The following is an 18,776-nucleotide window of genomic DNA, read 5'->3' as shown; positions in this document are numbered from 1 at the left end:
TGGGGCCTTATCAGATACAATGTGCTCAGAAATCCTAAACAGAAAACAAATGTGATCTTATATGGTCTGAGCATTGCAGCAGAACCTACAGGGATGGCTAGGCTAAACCCAGAGAAAGTGTTTCCTGCAGTCAGAACCCAGAGAACCCCTCTGGATAGAATGAGAGGCCCTAAGAACCTTTTGGCTCATAGACTCAGATCTGTCCTTGACAAGGTTCTGGCAAGAAGGGTAGCTTTTGCATGGTGTCTCAAAATCTTCTAACAACAGTAGCAGTCTATACCAGCAGGCCCAACCTAGGATGGTGTCTGTGTTTCAATGGGCCACCATATGGTTAATCCAGGAGTCAATCAATCACAAATATACTTGTTCTAGGGCAGAAACAGACAGTTCATTGAAGCTCCACACTTATTTGACAGGGGCAAACTGCTCATTGGTTATATTTCCCCTAGTCAGCATTGAGGATTTTTTAAATAATAAATCCACATAGGTAACAAAGAGCTTTTTAGAAGGAGAATAGATTTGTATCAAAAAATTTTCTCCCCACGTGGCAGTTTGTTTTCTATGTCAGTTTTAGGCTTGCCAGTGGCCTGATCTAATGGCCAATTAGCTATAGCCCACGAGTCAGGTAGGTTCATGGCTTTCCATATGTCCCACCAAGACATCACTAACTACAGCAGTTCCCACTAGGGCTTGGACAGAAAAGCTATCAGGAGTGCAAATAAACTATAGATCAATACTAATAATGTATTCAGCAGTGGGGAACAAAATATCTTGCTGACGTTGGAGTATAGATATCTTAAATGGAAACTGATATCAATCATAGAAGAAAACAATGAGAAACTAGATTTTTTTTTTTTTTTTTTTGAGGTGGAGTCTCACTCTGTCGCCCAAGCTGCAGTGCAATGGCCCTATCTTGGCTCACTGCAAGCTCTGCCTCCCGGTTTCATGCCATTCTCCTGCCTCAGCCTCCGGAGTAGCTGGGACTACAGGCGCCCCCCACCAGACCCAGCTAATTTTTTGTATTTTTAGTGGAGACGGGGTTTCACCGTGTTAGCCAGGATGGTCTCGATCTCCTGACCTCATGATCCAACCACCTCGGCCTCCCAAAGTGCTGGGATTACAGGCGTGAGCCACTGAGCCCGGTGGAGAAACTAGATTCTATTAAAATCTAAAATATCCTTTCCCCACCATTAGGAAAGTGCCAAGGCAAACCACAGTGTTCCCAATGCAAATGTCAGACAAAGGTCTAACATCCATATAGTAAAAATTTCATAAATTGCTAAGATAAAGACATGCCACCTACCCAACTATGAAAAAGACACACAAAATCCTGAAACAGAGGCCTTAAAATTATACATATTTAAGTGGCAAATATACACATGAAAAGATGTTCAACATAATTATTCACCAGGGAATTAAAAATTGAATCTAGAATGAAGTACTACTACAGAATGAGGTATTTCATAAAATGGTTAAAAGGAAAAAGATAAAATATCAAAGGAGATAAAATAACTGAAACTCTTCTACATTGCTTTTGGGAGTGTAAATTAACATAATCACTTAAAATGTATGCCATTATATAGATGACTATGTGCATGCCCTATGACTCTGAAATTCAACTCCCAAGTTTATACTCAACATAATATAAATATATATTAACAGCAAAATTATAATCAATAGCCCTAAACTGGAAACAAAGGAAATGCTATCTAAAACTATAATTCTATACAGTAATAGAACGAATGAATGATGAGTACATGTAACAATAGGAATTAATGCCATAAATAAAATGTCAATAAACAGAAATGAGACACAGGTCAACATACAATCTATGATTTGATTTGTATAATACAAACACAGGCAATATTAATCTATACTGTTCACAAACAGATTAAGTAAAGGCTTTTCTGTTGAGAAGTGGAATGGGATGTTCATGACTAAAAAAAAAGATAAAATGAACTCATAGTTTCAGAAAATGAGCTATTTCTTGATCTGAAAGTTAGTTATACATTTTCCATTTGTAAAAAAGTCATGAAGATGCCACTAATATTAACACTTTTCTGTATACACAATTATATTTCAGTAATAAAAAAATGAGAATGGGTAAAATGATGATATCAAAAGGCATATTTCCCATGAGGGGGTAGTGATGGTAAATGGTAGCAATGAGTTATGTTGCACTGGTTACAATCTGTTTCTTGGTGTCGATGCTGAGTTCACTGATTTTTGCATGCTTGGGGGTGATAAATGCATTTATTTCCTTATTTGTGGTGGTGATTTCACTGAAATACATAAACCAAAAGGAAAAGAATGGCAGCATCAAATTTGGTGACAATTTTGGGAAGCAAATGGGAAAATCATGGAGGAAGATCTACTAAGCAAATGGAAAACAAAAAAAGGCAGGGGTTGCAATCCTAGTCTCTGATAAAACAGACTTTAAACCAATAAAGATCAAATGAGACAAGAAATCCATAACATAATGGTAAAGGGATCAATTCAATGAGAAGAGCTAACTATCTTAAATATATATATTCACCCAATACAGGAGCACTCAGATTCATAAAGCAAGTCCTTAGAGACATACAAAGAGATTTAGACTCCCACATAATAATAATGGGAGACTTTAACACCACATTGTCAACATTAGACGGATCAACGAGACAGAAAGTTAACAAAGATATCCAGGAATTGAACTCAGCTCTGTACCAAGTGGACCTAATAGACATCTACAGAACTCTCCACCCCAAATCAACAGAATACACATTTCTTCTCAGCACCACATCACACTTATTCCAAAATTGATGATGTAGTTGGAAGTAAAGCACTTCTCAGCAAATGCAAAAGAACAGAAATTATAATGAACTGTCTCACAGACCACAGTGCAATCAAACTAGAACTCAGAATTAAGAAACTCACTCAAAACCGCTCAACTACATGGAAACTGAACAACCTGCTCCTGAATGACTAGTGGGTACATAACGAAATGAAGGCAGAAATAAAGATGTTTTTTGAAACCAATGAGAACAAAGACAAAACATACCAGAATCTCTGGGACACATTTAAAGCAGTGTGTAGAGGTAAATTTATAGCACTAAATGCCCACAAGAGAAAGCAGGAAAGATCTAAAATTGACACACTAACATCACAATTAAAAGAACTAGAGAAGCAAGAGCAAACACATTCAAAAGCTAGCAGAAGGCAAGAAATAACTAAGATCAGAGCAGAACTGAAGGAGATAGAGACACAAAAAACCCTTCAAAAAATCAATGAATCCAGGAGCTGATTTTTTGAAAGATCAACAAAATTGATAGACTGCTAGCAAGACTAATAAAGAAGAAAAGACAGAAGAATCAAATAGAGGCAATAAAAAATGATAAAGAGGATATCACCACCGATCCCGTAGAAATACAAACTACCATCAGAGAATACTATAAGCACCTCTACACAAAAAAAACTAAAAAATCTAGAAAAAATGAATAAATTCCTGGACACATACACCCTCCCAAGACCAAACCAGGAAGAACTTGAATCCCTGAATAGACCAATAACAGGGTCTGAAATTGAGGCAATAATCAATAGCCTACCAATCAAAAAAAGTCCAGGATCAGAAGGATTCACAGCCGAATTCTACCAGAGGTACAAGGAGGAGCTGGTACCATTCTTTCCGAAACTATGCCAATCAATAGAAAAAGAGGGAATCCTCCCTAACTCATTTTATGAGGCAAGCATCATCCTGATACCAAAGCCTGGCAGAGACAAAACAAAAAAAGAGAATTTTAGACCAATATCCCTGATGAAAATCGATGCAAAAATCCTCAATAAAATACTGGCAAACTGAATTCAGCAGCACATGAAAAAGCTTATCCACCATGATCAAGTGGGCTTCATCCCTGGGATGCAAGGCTCATTCAACATACGCAAATCAATAAACGTAATCCAGCATATAAACAGAACCAATGACAAAAAACACATGATTATCTCAATAGATGCAGAAAAGGCCTTTGACAAAATTCAACAGCCCTTCATGCTAAAAACTCTCAGTAAATTAGGTATTGATGGGAGGTATCTAAAAATAATAAGAGCTATTTATGACAAACCCATAGCCAATATCATACTGAATGGGCAAAAACTGGAAGCATTCCCCCTGAAAACTGGCACAAGACAGGGATGCCATCTCTCACCATTCCTATTCAACATAATGTTGGAAGTTCTGGCCAGGGCAATCAGGCAGGAGAAAGAAAGAAAGGGTATTCAATTAGGAAAAGAGGAAGTCAAATTGTCCCTGTTTGCAAATGACATGATTGTATATTTAGAAAACCCCATCGTCTCGGCCCAATATCTCCTTAAGCTGATAAGCAACTTCAGCAAAGTCTCAGGATACAAAATCAATGTGCAAAAATCACAAGCATTCTTATACACCAATAACAGACAAACAGAGAGCCAAATCATGAGTGAACTCCCATTCACAATTGCTTCAAAGAGAATAAAATACCTAGGAATCCAAACTACAAGGGATGTGAAGGACCTCTTCAAGGAGAACTACAAACCACTGCTCAATGAAATAAAAAAGGATACAAACAAATGAAAGAACATTCCATGCTCATGGATAGGAAGAATCAATATCGTGAAAATGGCCATACTGCCCAAGGTAATTTATAGATTCAATGCCATCCCCATCAAGCTACCAATGACTTTCTCCACAGAATTGGAAAAAACTACTTTGAAGTTCATATGGAACCAAAAAAGAGCCCACATTGCCGAGACAATCCTAAGCCAAAAGAACAAAGCTGGAGGCATCACACTAACTGACTTCAAACTATACTACAAGGCTACAGTAGCCAAAACAGAATGGTATTGGTACCAAAACAGAGATATAGACCAATGGAACAAAACAGAGCCCTCAGAAATAATACCACACATCTACAACCATCTGATCTTTAACAAACCTGACAAAAACAAGAAATGGGGAAAGCATTCCTTATTTAATAAAGGGTGCTGGGAAAACTGGCTAGCCATATGTAGAAAGCTGAAACTGGATCCCTTCCTTACACCTTATACAAAAATTAATTCAAGATGCATTAAAGACTTAAATGTTAGATCTGAAACCCTAGAAGAAAACCTAGGCAATACCATTCAGGACATAGGCATGGGCAAGGACTTCATGTCTAAAACACCAAAAGCAATGGCAACAAAAGCCAAAATCAACAAATGGGATCTTATTAAACTAAAGACCTTCTGCACAGCAAAAGAAACTACCATCAGAATGAACAGGCAACCTACAGAATGGGAGACAATTTTTGCAATCTACTTATCTGACAAAGGGCTAATATCCAGAATCTACGAAGAACTCAAACAAATTTACAAGAAAATAACAAACAACCCCATCAACAAGTACGCAAAGGATATGAACAGACACTTCTCAAAAGAAGACATTTATGACACCAACAGACACAAGAAAAAATGCTATCATCACTGGCCATCAGAGAAATGCAAATCAAAACCACCATGAGATACCATCTCACACCAGTTAGAATGGCGATCATTAAAAAGTCAGGATACAACAGGTGCTGGAGAGGATGTAGAGAAATAGGAACACTTTTACACTGTTGGTGGGACTGTAAACTAGTTCAACCATTGTGGAAGACAGTGTGGCGATTCCTCAAGGATCTAGAGCTAGAAATACCATTTGACCCAGCCATCCCATTACTGGGTATATACCCAAAATATTATAAATCATGCTGCTATAAAGACACATGCACATGTATGTTTATTGCAACACTATTCACAATAGCAAAGACTTGGAATCAACCCAAATGTCCATCAATGATAGACTGGATTAAGAAAATGTGGCACATATACATCATGGAATACTATGCAGCCATAAAAAAGGATGAGTTCATGTCCTTTGTAGGCACATGGATGAAGCTGTAAACCATCATTCTCAGCAAACTATCACAAAAGAAAAAACCAAGCACTGCATGTTCTCACTCATAGGTGGGAAATGAACAATGAGAACACATGGACACAGGAAGGGGAACATCACACACAGGTGCCTGTTGTGGGGTGGGGGAAAGGGGGAGGGAACGCATCAGGAGATATACCTAATGTAAATGATGACTTAATGGGTGCAGCACACCAACATGGCACATGTATACATATGTAACAAACCTGCACATTGTCCACATGTACCCTAGAACTTAAAGTATAATAGAAAAAAAAAGTAATTGGAAGTTTTCATTTTAATAAGGTTAAACATATACCTACTCCTATGTTAATTATCTATTTAAAATACATAAAATATATGTCTACAAAAAGACTTGTACAAGCCTTCTCTTTCTCTCTTCCTAAATTTTTCCATCTGCCCCTTCTTTGCCTTCCATTCCTTTTTTCCTCTCCTAAGCAGAGTCATCTATGTTCAAGAAAGCAGGTTGAAAGAGGGAGGAGGTTCCTCCAGGAATCTAAGCTCAGGTACCCAAGGAAGCTGGACTTTGAAGTGGAGAGTTACATGTTCTGGTGAGTATGACACTGATAGGGAGCCGGAGGCCAAAGAAGGAGCCACAGCATGGCCTGACATCCTAGGCAGTAAGGTGATAAAAAAATCAGGCAGAGGAGGCACAATGATTGAAAATTTAATTACATTGACCAAATAAATTTTTTGATTAAGCAAATAAGTCAAGACATCAAGAATAATTACATTTAAGATTATTTTACCAGCTGAGAAATGATTTTGAAATGTGGAAAGAGAGAAGGCTAGTTAGAACCATGAGGTATTATACTAGAATTGTAAGTATTGGTATGATTTTTTCATATACTGTCTATCTTCATTATTCATGTATTCTGTATCTGTGATATTCACCTACTTACTAAAATGTATTTGTAATCCCAAAATCAGTAGAGCACTTTCATGGGCATGTTTAGGCACTGGAAAAAGCATCAAAAAATTGTAGTTGCCAAATGTACATTTTTCCAGCTAAGGTCAAACAAGGGAGTGTTCTGCGTTTTTGTTTCAACACTTCTAGTATAAACAAATGTTATTTTCTTGGTCTATTGAGTGCCACAGCTCATTTTTGGGCTTTTAGTTGATGCATTTGTTGTTTTAAATGGTCCCTAAGGATAGTGCTGAAGTGTTGTCTAGTTTTCCTAAGTGCGAGAAGTATCTGATGTACCTTACAGGGAAAGTGCCTGTTAGATAAGCTTTGTTCAAGGAAGAGTTACAGTGCTATTGGTTGTGAGTTCAATGTTAACCAAAATTATATATAAAAATAAGGTGTTTTTACACATAAACACATACATAACAACATTGTGTATTAATTAATTGATGAAAATATTATGACTAGAGGGATACTGTATTACCAGAAAGTGAGGGCATGATCAAAGAATAGAGATATGTCCAAAAAACTAGTAAGAGCCTGCTTGAACGTTTTTTTCATTGAGAAAATCTAGGGCAGTTTGAGCATCAAGATAAATAATGAGAATGTCACACTATAGGCTATTTAATAGAAGAGAAGTTAATGAGTTTATATGTATATAAATAAATGAGGAAGAAAGGAAAGCTCTTTTTCCTATTAATTAAAAATAAAGAAGTATTGACAGATATTCATAATTAGAAAATCATAACAGTGACTGAAGTTTTGCCAAGGAATGGTATACTAGTATCATATTGGAATATCTATCTACACAGTGATGGCTTTCACACTGAAAGACCTGCGCCTAGGGATGGGAAAATAGCCTCCAGACCTAGGTAGACGGTCATTTTACAGAATGAAAAGCCTGCAAACCTTCAAGGCTACTGAGAATAACACAAAAGACTATTAAGGACATAAGAGACAAGGAGAGATAAATTAACTGCTCCAGATTGAAGTAGACTAATAAAGCATATAAATTAAAAGCAACAGTTTTCCTGGACAGGTATCTGGATGTGAAATGAAACATATACACTGATACAATGATTGATAAAATTAAAATGGAGTGTGTGGATTGGAAAACAGCATTTCTAAATGGAAGGTGGTATTGTAGGAAAGTATTCTTGTTTTTAGAAGGTGCACACTAGAGTATTTTAGAGGTGATGGGGCATCATATCAAAGACAATTTTCATCTATCTCTCTGTCTTTTTGTATATCTGTTTATTTATCTATGTATTCTATAAGATAGAACATTATTTCTCAATTTTTTTTTACCCTGCAGAAACCTTTGAAATAATTTGTAAGTTTTCCACAAAAAAATATTATATCCGTAGGTCTTAGTAACTTAATGAGGTCTGTAAATTTAGATATATTACAATAATAACTTTCAATGCTATTTTAAGTTGAGAATGTTTTTGGTTTTGTTTTTGGTGGATGTGCTTATTTGGACATATTATTAGCCAACTCTCTTTGTGTAGTTCCCCTTCTCCATAAACTACATCACTTTGAATGTAAGTCAAGTAAGGCAGGTAAAGGAAATGAGAGTTTTTATATTTTTTAATAAATCTTTTTTTTTTGCTTTTTTGTAGTTATTATATTCCTACCCCAAATTTTCACTATACAAAATGCTAATAAAGGAAGCACATGGCAAATGACTTGTTTAATTGCAGTTTCAATGCCTCCTTCCATTAAAACTAGATCCAACAATTCTCGAAAAAAAGATAAACATAGCATACCTTTCTTAAATTTAATTTCTTTGTGTAAATTTTAAAAACACATAAGGCAAACAATGTTTTTATTAAATTACTGTCATAAAGCAAAATGAGATTTAAAAATGTAAAGGAAAGCTAACTATATTTAATTTAAATAAAGGATATATGTTGATTTTCATTAATGTTATTGTGTTGAGTAGTACATTTATTTAACCATAATCTAAAACAATGTGAACACAAATTAGTCTAAGACACAAATTTATACAAGACTTTGAAAATTTTTTTTTATCTGAGTGACATAATAGGAGCTAATATATGAGTATAGTAATTACAAAGTTATCATATATAGGTGTTAGTTTTTTCATCTTTGTATTCATGAAATGTGCTACTGTTGATACCAATACTGAAAGATGTAATTTATTTAAAGTGAAACCTGAGCTTGATTTTTCCTGCACAAAATAGTCAATTCCTCATCAAAGCTGAGATAAGTACAAGGGATTTATTTTCAATTGAAATTAAACATATTCTGCTTTTGCTGAAAATATTTGTTAAACAAAGCAGCTTGCTCACACGTGAAGAAGTTAAAAGCAGTGGTAAAATATTCACTGTTTTCTTATAAATGGCAAAATATTCTTCTTTTATATAAATTGTAAAAGAAATTCACTTCTTGCTTAGGAAGGAGCAGTAAACCTCAACTGAAGTATAATTATACCATGGCTTAGCTATCCTTTTCTCTCAAAGTCAAGTCCCCTAGCTGAGCAGAAGATTCAATAAAAGGGTCACAGTCACCAAGTCTTGAAATTGAGTCAATGCCGTTCAGTTTTGTTCTGCAGTTCTTCCAGGTAGTTCTCAAAAAGACTTAAAACCTACTGATATCCTTTCTCACATTCTAACCCAAGTAGCAGTGGAAAATATCATATACAACCCCACCATCACCCCCGTGTATTTTCTCCAGGGCCTTGCAGAGATTAGTTCAACTGGTTTATGTGGTGAAAAATATCTCTTAAGTAGACTAGTTTTTGAACTCATTCTTAATCTTCAAAGCACTGAGCAAAATCTGGCCTACTATTTCCTTGAAAAATATTCCTGCAGTAAGATGAATAAGTTCTGGAGATCTAATGTACAGCAGCATGAATACAGTAAATAATACTGTATTGTTTACTTAAAGTTTGCTAAGAGAATAGATCTTAAGTATCCTTACCATCCCCCTGCGCCCACACACACACAATGGTAACTGTGTGTGGTGATGAACATGTTAATTTGATTGTGGTATCATTACACCATATATGTTTATGGATACACATGTCAAATCATCACAATGTATACCTGGAATATATATAATTTTTAATTTGTCCATTATACCTCAAAATGCTGAAAAAAGTAAGAAAAATTCCTGCAATTCTTATTTCAACTAAATCATGCTGCTTTGAAATATTCCTTCATTAAATCATCAGATTTATTTGCTTGGCAGGGAATTTATGTCCTGTTTGTTCACACTTGTCCTTGAGTGATAAAGTAATAAAGTTGCCTATTTTTGTAGTATTATTCAGATTTTATTTTCATTTTATTATTAAAAATTGTTGACACAATATTTGCAACACAATGTTTTTTTAAAGAAAAACAGTTCTGCGTTATAACACCAGGGTGTTCTTTACTTTTTTTGAAGAGTTGAAACCTCTTCTGAAGCTTACTATTGATGGGGCACCATAAATACGCATGTCAACATAGTCTTTATAAAACAGACTTGTTGTTTAAATGTATAAAGACAAAACTACTAAGTATATCTGCCTTTGCTTGCCTCTACCAGTTTTTTGAGTAGCTTCCATTACAATGACAAACTGCTTTTGTGTCTTTTATTGCAATAGTGCATGGCCATGCTTGAGAAGATTGTAACTTTTCACCCTAAGCTTCTCTTCCTCTGTAACAAAACTCATATTTAAAAAGCTCTATATAGAACTGTAAATGTTATGTAAATTCATAAACTCATAAAATATAAAGCAAAAGGACATAAGTAACATGAGAAAAATAAATAAATCACAATAAAATTCATGTCTGACCTAACAATCCTTGTTTTGCAATGATTTTAAAAAGCAGCTAAATGTGGTAATAATGGAGATGGCAAGTGAGTTGTGGCATGTGAAAACACATTTTGTAGAATCAAACTCCTATTTCTTATTAGCTTGTAAAGGTTATTCCCACCCACAAGCCAATCTGATGGATTAAGGAGAAATTGAGAACAGTAACTCTAGAGGGAAAGGCTGACATTATTGGCCCCTCCATGCAATGAACAGCTTACAAACTGTCTCTTTGGGAATTTCACCTCATATAAAACACTGAGAATGGATATGACTACATGACCACAGTTTTAGTGTACATTTCCATGTGTGCTGAATGACTTTTATTAACTTGCTACCCAGGCTGCTTGGTCAGTCTCCATCAGTACAAACTTTAACATCACATGGAACTCCAAGTTAAAAAAGAAAGAAACAAACAAAAAGCCAACCAACAGAAAGGCAACTATCACTATCTCTCACAGAAATTATAGTGACATTTCACGGCACTTTAGATTTCTTGTAAATCCCATTTGAATACGTTTCTCTCTCTCTAAATATGTATGTACGTAATATATTACTATATGTACTATACAGTAATATATACTACATATTAATTTAGTTATTACTATATATGTATATAACACCATCTTTGTATGTGTGTAACACATCTATATATACAGAAAGAAAAAGGGAGGGAGAAAACTGTAGATTAAATGATAGTACTACATCATTGTTAAGTTTTGTGAGTTATGTAATTCTACAGTGGATAGGTAATGATATAAGAGAATGTCTGGAATTTGGGGGATAACTGGGCATATTTCTAAATTTACTCTCCAATGACTCAAGAGAGAGAAAGAATGCTAAATCCAAAGAGCAAAACGTAAACAGTTAAGAAATCTGAGGAAACGTATATTGGTATTCTTTATAATACTATTGCAACTTTTCTATAAGTTTTTTTTTTTTTTTTTTTTTCAGAAGGAATCTCACTCTGTTACCCAGGCTGGAGTGCAGTGGCATGATCCTGGCTCACTGCAACCTCCGCCTCCCAGGTTTAAGGATTCTCCTGCCTCAGCCTCCTGAGTGGCTGGGATTACAGGCGTCCACCACCAAACCTGGCTAATTTTTGTATTTTTTTTACTGGAGATGGGATTTCACCATGTTGGTTAGGCTGGTCTCGAACTCCTGACCTCGTGATCCGCCCGCCTCGGCCTCCCAAAGTGCTAGGATTACAGGCGTGAGCCACTGCGCCCGGTCCTGTATATGTTTTTATTTAAATCAAAATATAAGTCGTAAGGAATGAAAAGTCCACATATACATGAAGCCTTTAATAGTTCTCTTATATTTGTAGCATGTTATGTCTAACCACACTACTTCCTAAATTAACTACATACTTAATTTAGGAAGTGACTAAAGATATACAAAGTTACAGCAAATTTTTATGCTAGTCTTTAACAATAAGTATTTTTGAGTTAATAAATTAAGGGTTACTTACAGTCTAAAAAATATGTAGAATTAAACATTCCCTTTATTATTTCTTAATGCTCAAGACATGTATTTGTCATAGCCTCCATAATATTTTATAACACCTTTATAGGTCTTAAGTCAGGCATTGCCATTATATGTCATTCTTAATAACTGAGTCAGATTCAAAATGGATGCATAATACTTACTTAATTAATCAATAAGTGCATCAATGGATTTGTGCTTTTGTTTCATCATATCTAAAGAGAAAGTAATTAAAATTGATTCAATTATTTATTAAAATTTTCAGAGATTATTTAGACTTTCATTAATGAATTAAACTGTGATAAATCTGGGCAATGTTTATGTTCTCATGAAGTGAAATGTAATAAAAAGTGAAGAGAACTAAGTTTTAGAATAATCATTAATGTCTTCAGAATTGGAGTAGTCATCTTATCAAATATTCACCATTCCTTTATCACTAGTAAAGGACATAAAGCTAAACAATTATGAAGACTCCTTACAGCTTTAAAATATTAATCCTAAATATTATCAGAAGAACCATAAGCATGGGATATCCTAAGCATGTGTGCACAAACACACACACATAAGCAATCATACCTTAACTTTTTAAATAAAGAGCCTATTGTATTTCAATTCCAGTCATATTTAGTTACTGAGTGTCCTGTTTAATATTCCTCTAAGAACTGAAGTATATTTTGAGAAGTAAAAATAATTTAGACAATTGTAATGTTAGATCTGAAAAGTCATAAATATACATTGTTCCAGGATCAAGCTTTGTACTATTTGCAAAGTGATAGGTTTGAACATTCTTGTTTAAAAAATAAACTGATCACTTTTTTTTTCTGAAGACACAATTAAAGTGAAATTAAATAAGAGTATAATTCCACAAGAAACAAAATAAAAGGGGTGCCATCAGGAGGAAAAACATTTGAACCAATTCCAAGTCCCAGACTGCAGACTAATGAATGTTAACCAAATATTGAGGACAAAGGAAAATGCAGCCTAAGTTCCTATAGAGGAGAATGGAGCCCAAAGCAAGGCAGTCTCCCAATAACCTCAGAGGTCAGGATTCAAAAATACCAGAAACAGGAAGAATGTGAGACAGGGAAGAAAACATAAATATGAATGAAATGGTATTTGGAACAGTAGACCCCTCACCCCCAACACTGATGCAAACTTCTCATGCAGAAAACTTAAATCTGCCCTCCAGTTAAAGTGAAACACAGTGAATAGCCCCTGGGTTGGGGAGAAGGCAAAGAGCTCTTAATGTACTGTCATTTAGACATCCCTTACACAAAAGCTAGATCCATCTTAAAACTTGGAAGCATCAATTTTCTAATCAATAAGACACACCAAAGTACACAGTGTTCTGAGACCTTTATTTTCTCATTGTATATAAACAGAAAGTCACAATCACCATACATTTAAGGAAAGCCTGAAACATGGCATAGAAAGAGCAGGTTACATGCACAAATACAATCTTCCTCAAACAAATATCTTCAGAGATATTTGAAAAGACCTATTATTCGCAAAGGGTGATGCTATTTAAAAGAAGTGTGAGAAAGAAAAAATAAAGAGGGAGGGAGAGAGAGAGAAAAGGAGAAGGAGAGAGGCAGACAGCAACAGGTGTTTGAAAGTGAAAATAAATGAAAATGACTAAGACAAATTAGTGAAAGTGGAAAATCTACAATATTCCAAAAAAAAGCATACATGGATAACAGATGCTTTTATGAGCATAAAAGCATAAGTGGATAAATATAAGGGAAGATATAAACGACATAAAAATCAGTCTACGGTATCCAGCATATGTTTAATAAAGGTTCAAAAAGGGCAAATGAACGATCATGCCTCCATATTGAAAGGACATTCCAAAGTTCATGAAAAAAAAATGTATCAACCCTGACACTACAAAATATTGTGAAATAGCATAAACAAGGTAACAAAATGTTTAAAGTTTTTTTTATTTAACAGGGGAAAGAAAAATAAAGAAATATAATTGTTGAGGAAATAGCTACCTGCAATTTTATAAGAATTGAATTTGCATCAGTATACTCATCAGCAACACTAGATTTCAGGTGCCAATGCAGTGGTGTTTGTTACATTCTGAGACATTATTTTAGCCAAGTGTTCAATACTCAATACCTTCAATTAAGTTTTAGCCAGAATAAAAATATTTTCAGACACAAGAAGAATGAGAAAACTTCCTTGTATACATTCTGTCCTAGGAAATTACTTACGGATATGCTTAGCAGTATAAGAATATAAACTATGTGACAGAAGATCACAAAGCAAGTGATATCACAGTTCCAGTTTCTATAACAGACCTAAATAAGATGGCAATAAGTCTACATTGAACGTTGAAACAGGTGTGTTACAATCTCCAGGGCAGAGGTAGGTGTTTGGTAACAAAGAAAGAGAAGGGTATTCAAAAGATTTCACTTTTTTCTTTTTTGGTTTTTGGAACAACTTAGGGCAGTCAATGCAAGGTAAAAAAGAGAAAGGAAGAAATCACAGGGATAAGAAGCTATTTAGGAGATTAATGAAAGTTATAGAAGACTGTAAATTGTCAGATAAATGATTTACATTGTCATACAAAATAAACATTTTGTCCTGGTTTAACTAGAAACAGTGACAATTTAATTTCTGAAGATGGGCGTGAAGGAGTTGAGGATCTTTGAGAAATAAATGTTAATCACAGGAGAGAAAATTAAGAAATCAAAAATTAGTTATTTAAGCATTTAGTTTTTAAATATAGAATTCAAAGGGGAATCAAGCAGGAAACTTTACTTTTTATTAAAAGTCTTTCTGCTTTCTCAAGCATTTGTAAATATTACTTTGATTATTCTTCAAATGAATTTTTCACATGAGCCAATCATTATCAATTTGCATTTTCTTATTTCATAACAAATTTGTTGACATTTTTATAGTGTCAAAAATTGGCAAATATCATATATAATTTTACTATAAATAAATAAAACACATGGAATGGGTTCCTGAATCACTTCTCCTTGTATTCTTCTCAAAACACAATCACATTGTTTTGCTTTATCTAAAACTTTCTTTTCCTGCATGGTTCTTTATGATATAATTGCCAGCTGTTGTGATGTTTTGATTTGTTTTTTTTTTAAACTCATTATAAAACATTTTATGTCATTTCAACACCAGCTAGGAGGCATTAACAGTCCTCAAGTTACAGAGCCATAGCATTTCCTTCTGAAACATTCAAAATTACCTTGAAAAATTGAGGCAATTACTTGTTTAAAATATTTTCAGAAGATACTCCCACAAAAGCAATGATATGTCATTTGCTTTAGCCTCACAAAGTTTCTGGCATCATATTACAGTGTATTTATCAAATTCAGACATCCACTTATATATCAATATCAAATTTAAAAACTGAATTCTCATAATCAGAAACTGAGGTCAGCCTGCCTGAATTAGCATTGAAGCTCACTTACAACCTGTGTTACCTTGAGCAAGTACTTATTCTGTCCGTTTCTGATTTCCTTTGTGACGAACAGCGTTAGTCATTTCTATTTCTGTGTACATTGTGAAGATTATATGTAAATTGTTTTGTACTGTGCCTGGCAGTGATTATGTCTGTAATTCATGGGAGCAGTGTTGTTGTCAATGTTGCTGCTGATAGTGCTGATAAAATTTATCTTCATCATTGCAAACCCCAACCTTCCAACATAGCTTTTTGTATTTCCTAAGTGATAGTTGATGGATACGACCAATTCTCCCTTCAAGCCAAAAATACCCATGACTGCAGAAACTAGTAGATAGTTATTCTAAAAGAGATGACATTATAGGAAATGCAGCATATGGCCACAGAGCCGTATAACTATGGTCCTTATGGCACCTATAAAATGCCTTCATAGCTAATTCCAAGTGAGTTGCTACTCAAGAGCTATCAGTCATTGAGAACAAGTATCAGGTAGCTGATGCCTTAAAAAGGCAATATACGGTTGATTATGTAAGTTCTGATGTATCTTAGAAAATGTTTCTTTTATACTCATTTTACTGATGTCCACACAGTACAGAGACTCATGTATTAAAGAGAAAATACATACTAATAGCAAAGTTTCCAATTTACTCACAATACTCCTTATACATGCACAGAAAGCTTAGTTTTCATTTTCCATAAAAGATATAAACTTACTCAGTTTTCCACCTTGCTAGGTTTTAAGGGGAGATATTAATATAAAATAGTTTAATCTGCTAATATATGATTTCATAGTCTTCGCAATTGTAAGTCTATTTTCAATCATTTACTCACTTTCAAGGACATATTCTGCCATTCAAATGCCTCATTCTGTTGTAATTTTCATCAACATATGTCAGGACATACTGAGTCCATCAACATTCTCATAGTAGCAGGAGATAAGAGGACCTTCAGTCTTCTTTTGTCTCTCAGCTCCCCTCTCATCGATGCTGTGCTGCAACTGGTGTAGTCTAGATCCCATGACAGTGATATTAAAATTGATTTTCTGATTAGTCTTTGTAGGGCAATATTCTGACATCTACTTCTAGAGGCCATGGTGCAAAAACTACTTGTCCCCAGTCATGATGTACTTTGTCAAACTTGTGTTAGACTGTCTACAGGGCATGTGAGTTCTCCAGTTCCACACCGACATGTCTAGATTCCCCATTTTCTTCTCCATAAACAATTTTCTGGGATTCAGGATAAAGGCCTTAGGTTCAACTGTTTTGCCACCTCCACTGGCATACTGCACTTTTGTTTTGCATCATGCTCATGCTGAATATCAAGCTAAATAAGCTATATTTGCTAAATCTTGGGAAACTAAATGTCCTAAAGGAAGTCACCATGTTTACAGAAACATTTATTTCTGCCTCAAATTCTTCAAATCCCAACAACCTAGTACAGTATCTATCAACAACAATTAATTAATAATAATGGGCTGAATTGGTGGGCGGATCATTTGAGGCCAGGAGTTCAAGAAGAGCCTGCCCAACATGGGGAAAACCTGTCTCTAGTAAAAATACACAAATTAGCCCAGTGTTGGGGGTGTGCACCTGTAATGCCAGCTACTCAGGAGGCTGAGGCAAGAGAATCACTTGAACCCGGGAGGTGGAAGTTGCAGTGAGCAGAGATCTCATGACTGCACTCCAACCTGGGCAACAGAGCAAGACTCTATCTCAAAAAACAAACACACAAAAAAATGACTGAATCAATCACCCAATCAATAAGATCATGTGGCACCAAGATAATTAATTGAGTAATGGAAAGAAACAGGATTATAAGTCACAATGAAAGTAAATATTAGTTTCAATAAATACATAATTTTGCTTTGCTCCAACTATGAGCTCATTGAGATGGATCATTTCCACCCATGATGAAAAGCACAGCCCATTCCTAATAGAGGGCAAATTAAGTGGTGTAAAAAGTGACATTAATATATGTAGAACTAAGTGAGGAAGTCTGACCTTAGGTACCACAGGGGTCATGGTTGCTGATATTGAAGTTGCCAAGAATTATGGCAAGATAGAGATGACCATGGGAGTTATGAACTTGCTGGTAAAGTCATTAAGGAGAAGGGATTGTATTTTGAGTGTTTGTTGCTAAAACACTAAATATAAAGATGCTGGTATTAAGGGTATGGTAAGCATTTTCAAAAAGTCACTGCTGATTGGCAGTGGCCAAAGTGTAGCTTATAATTAGCATGAGAGTTTGCAGCAAAGAGGGCTAGAAAAGAAAGCAAAATTTCAATTAAAGCAAATAAGTTGGATTTGTTGTTGATAGAAATATTTGATGATACAAGAAAATATATCTTAATAGTATACTGTTACTTTGAGGTTCATTGGAAAAATCCAGGAGTGGTTGTGAAGATGGGGAATAGTGAGATAAGCAGTGTAATAGAATAATGCTACAAATACTGAACAAAGTATTTGACAAGTAGAATTTCTCTATGGTAAATACGATGAAGAAAGCACAGGTAAAGGAAGAAATTAACAGTGGCATGGGAAATAAACGCTAAACAGAAGCTATATTGATGGAGAATATTGGATAAATGACCAAACTCAGACTGTAAAGGTCTCACTTGTGAGCAAAATTGCTCATAACCCTTGTAATAAACTATCTCAAATAACTCATGAAAGTCTGCATATATTAAACCATTGTCTTAGGAAGAGTCACAAACACCTATGCTGTGATTAGTGCTCCAACATTCATTAATTTGCTTTTGTAAATTAAAGGCTAATTAATTAAAAGAAGGCAGCTGTCACTTTTATTGTTTCAAACCCCAAATATATGACAATACTCAATAAACATTTTTAATTATTGTTCAATGACTAAATCACTGAAGTTTGTCTTTAATTAACAAATACAAGTAAATTCAAAATAAATTTATATGTAAATGGACTCACAGGTGGACCTTAACCACCTGAAACAACTTAAATGCTGGTAAAATAGGGATACAACAGTTCACAATACAATTAAAGTTATGAAATGTATCATATACACAAAAGAGAGTCTGGAAAGATCTACGTCTGATTGTAATGATTTTCTAGACTCTAAAGCACTAAGATGAAATTTTGGTTTCCAAAATTTCTAAACTGAATCTCCATGTAAAATCAACTTTTAAGATTTTTAACAAAAATCT

Source organism: Symphalangus syndactylus, chromosome 6 (genome assembly GCF_028878055.3).
Source record: "Symphalangus syndactylus isolate Jambi chromosome 6, NHGRI_mSymSyn1-v2.1_pri, whole genome shotgun sequence".
NCBI classification, from domain to species: Eukaryota; Metazoa; Chordata; class Mammalia; order Primates; family Hylobatidae; genus Symphalangus; species Symphalangus syndactylus.
The sequence above is the reverse complement of the archived record's forward strand: the minus strand, read 5'-3'. Positions refer to the sequence as shown.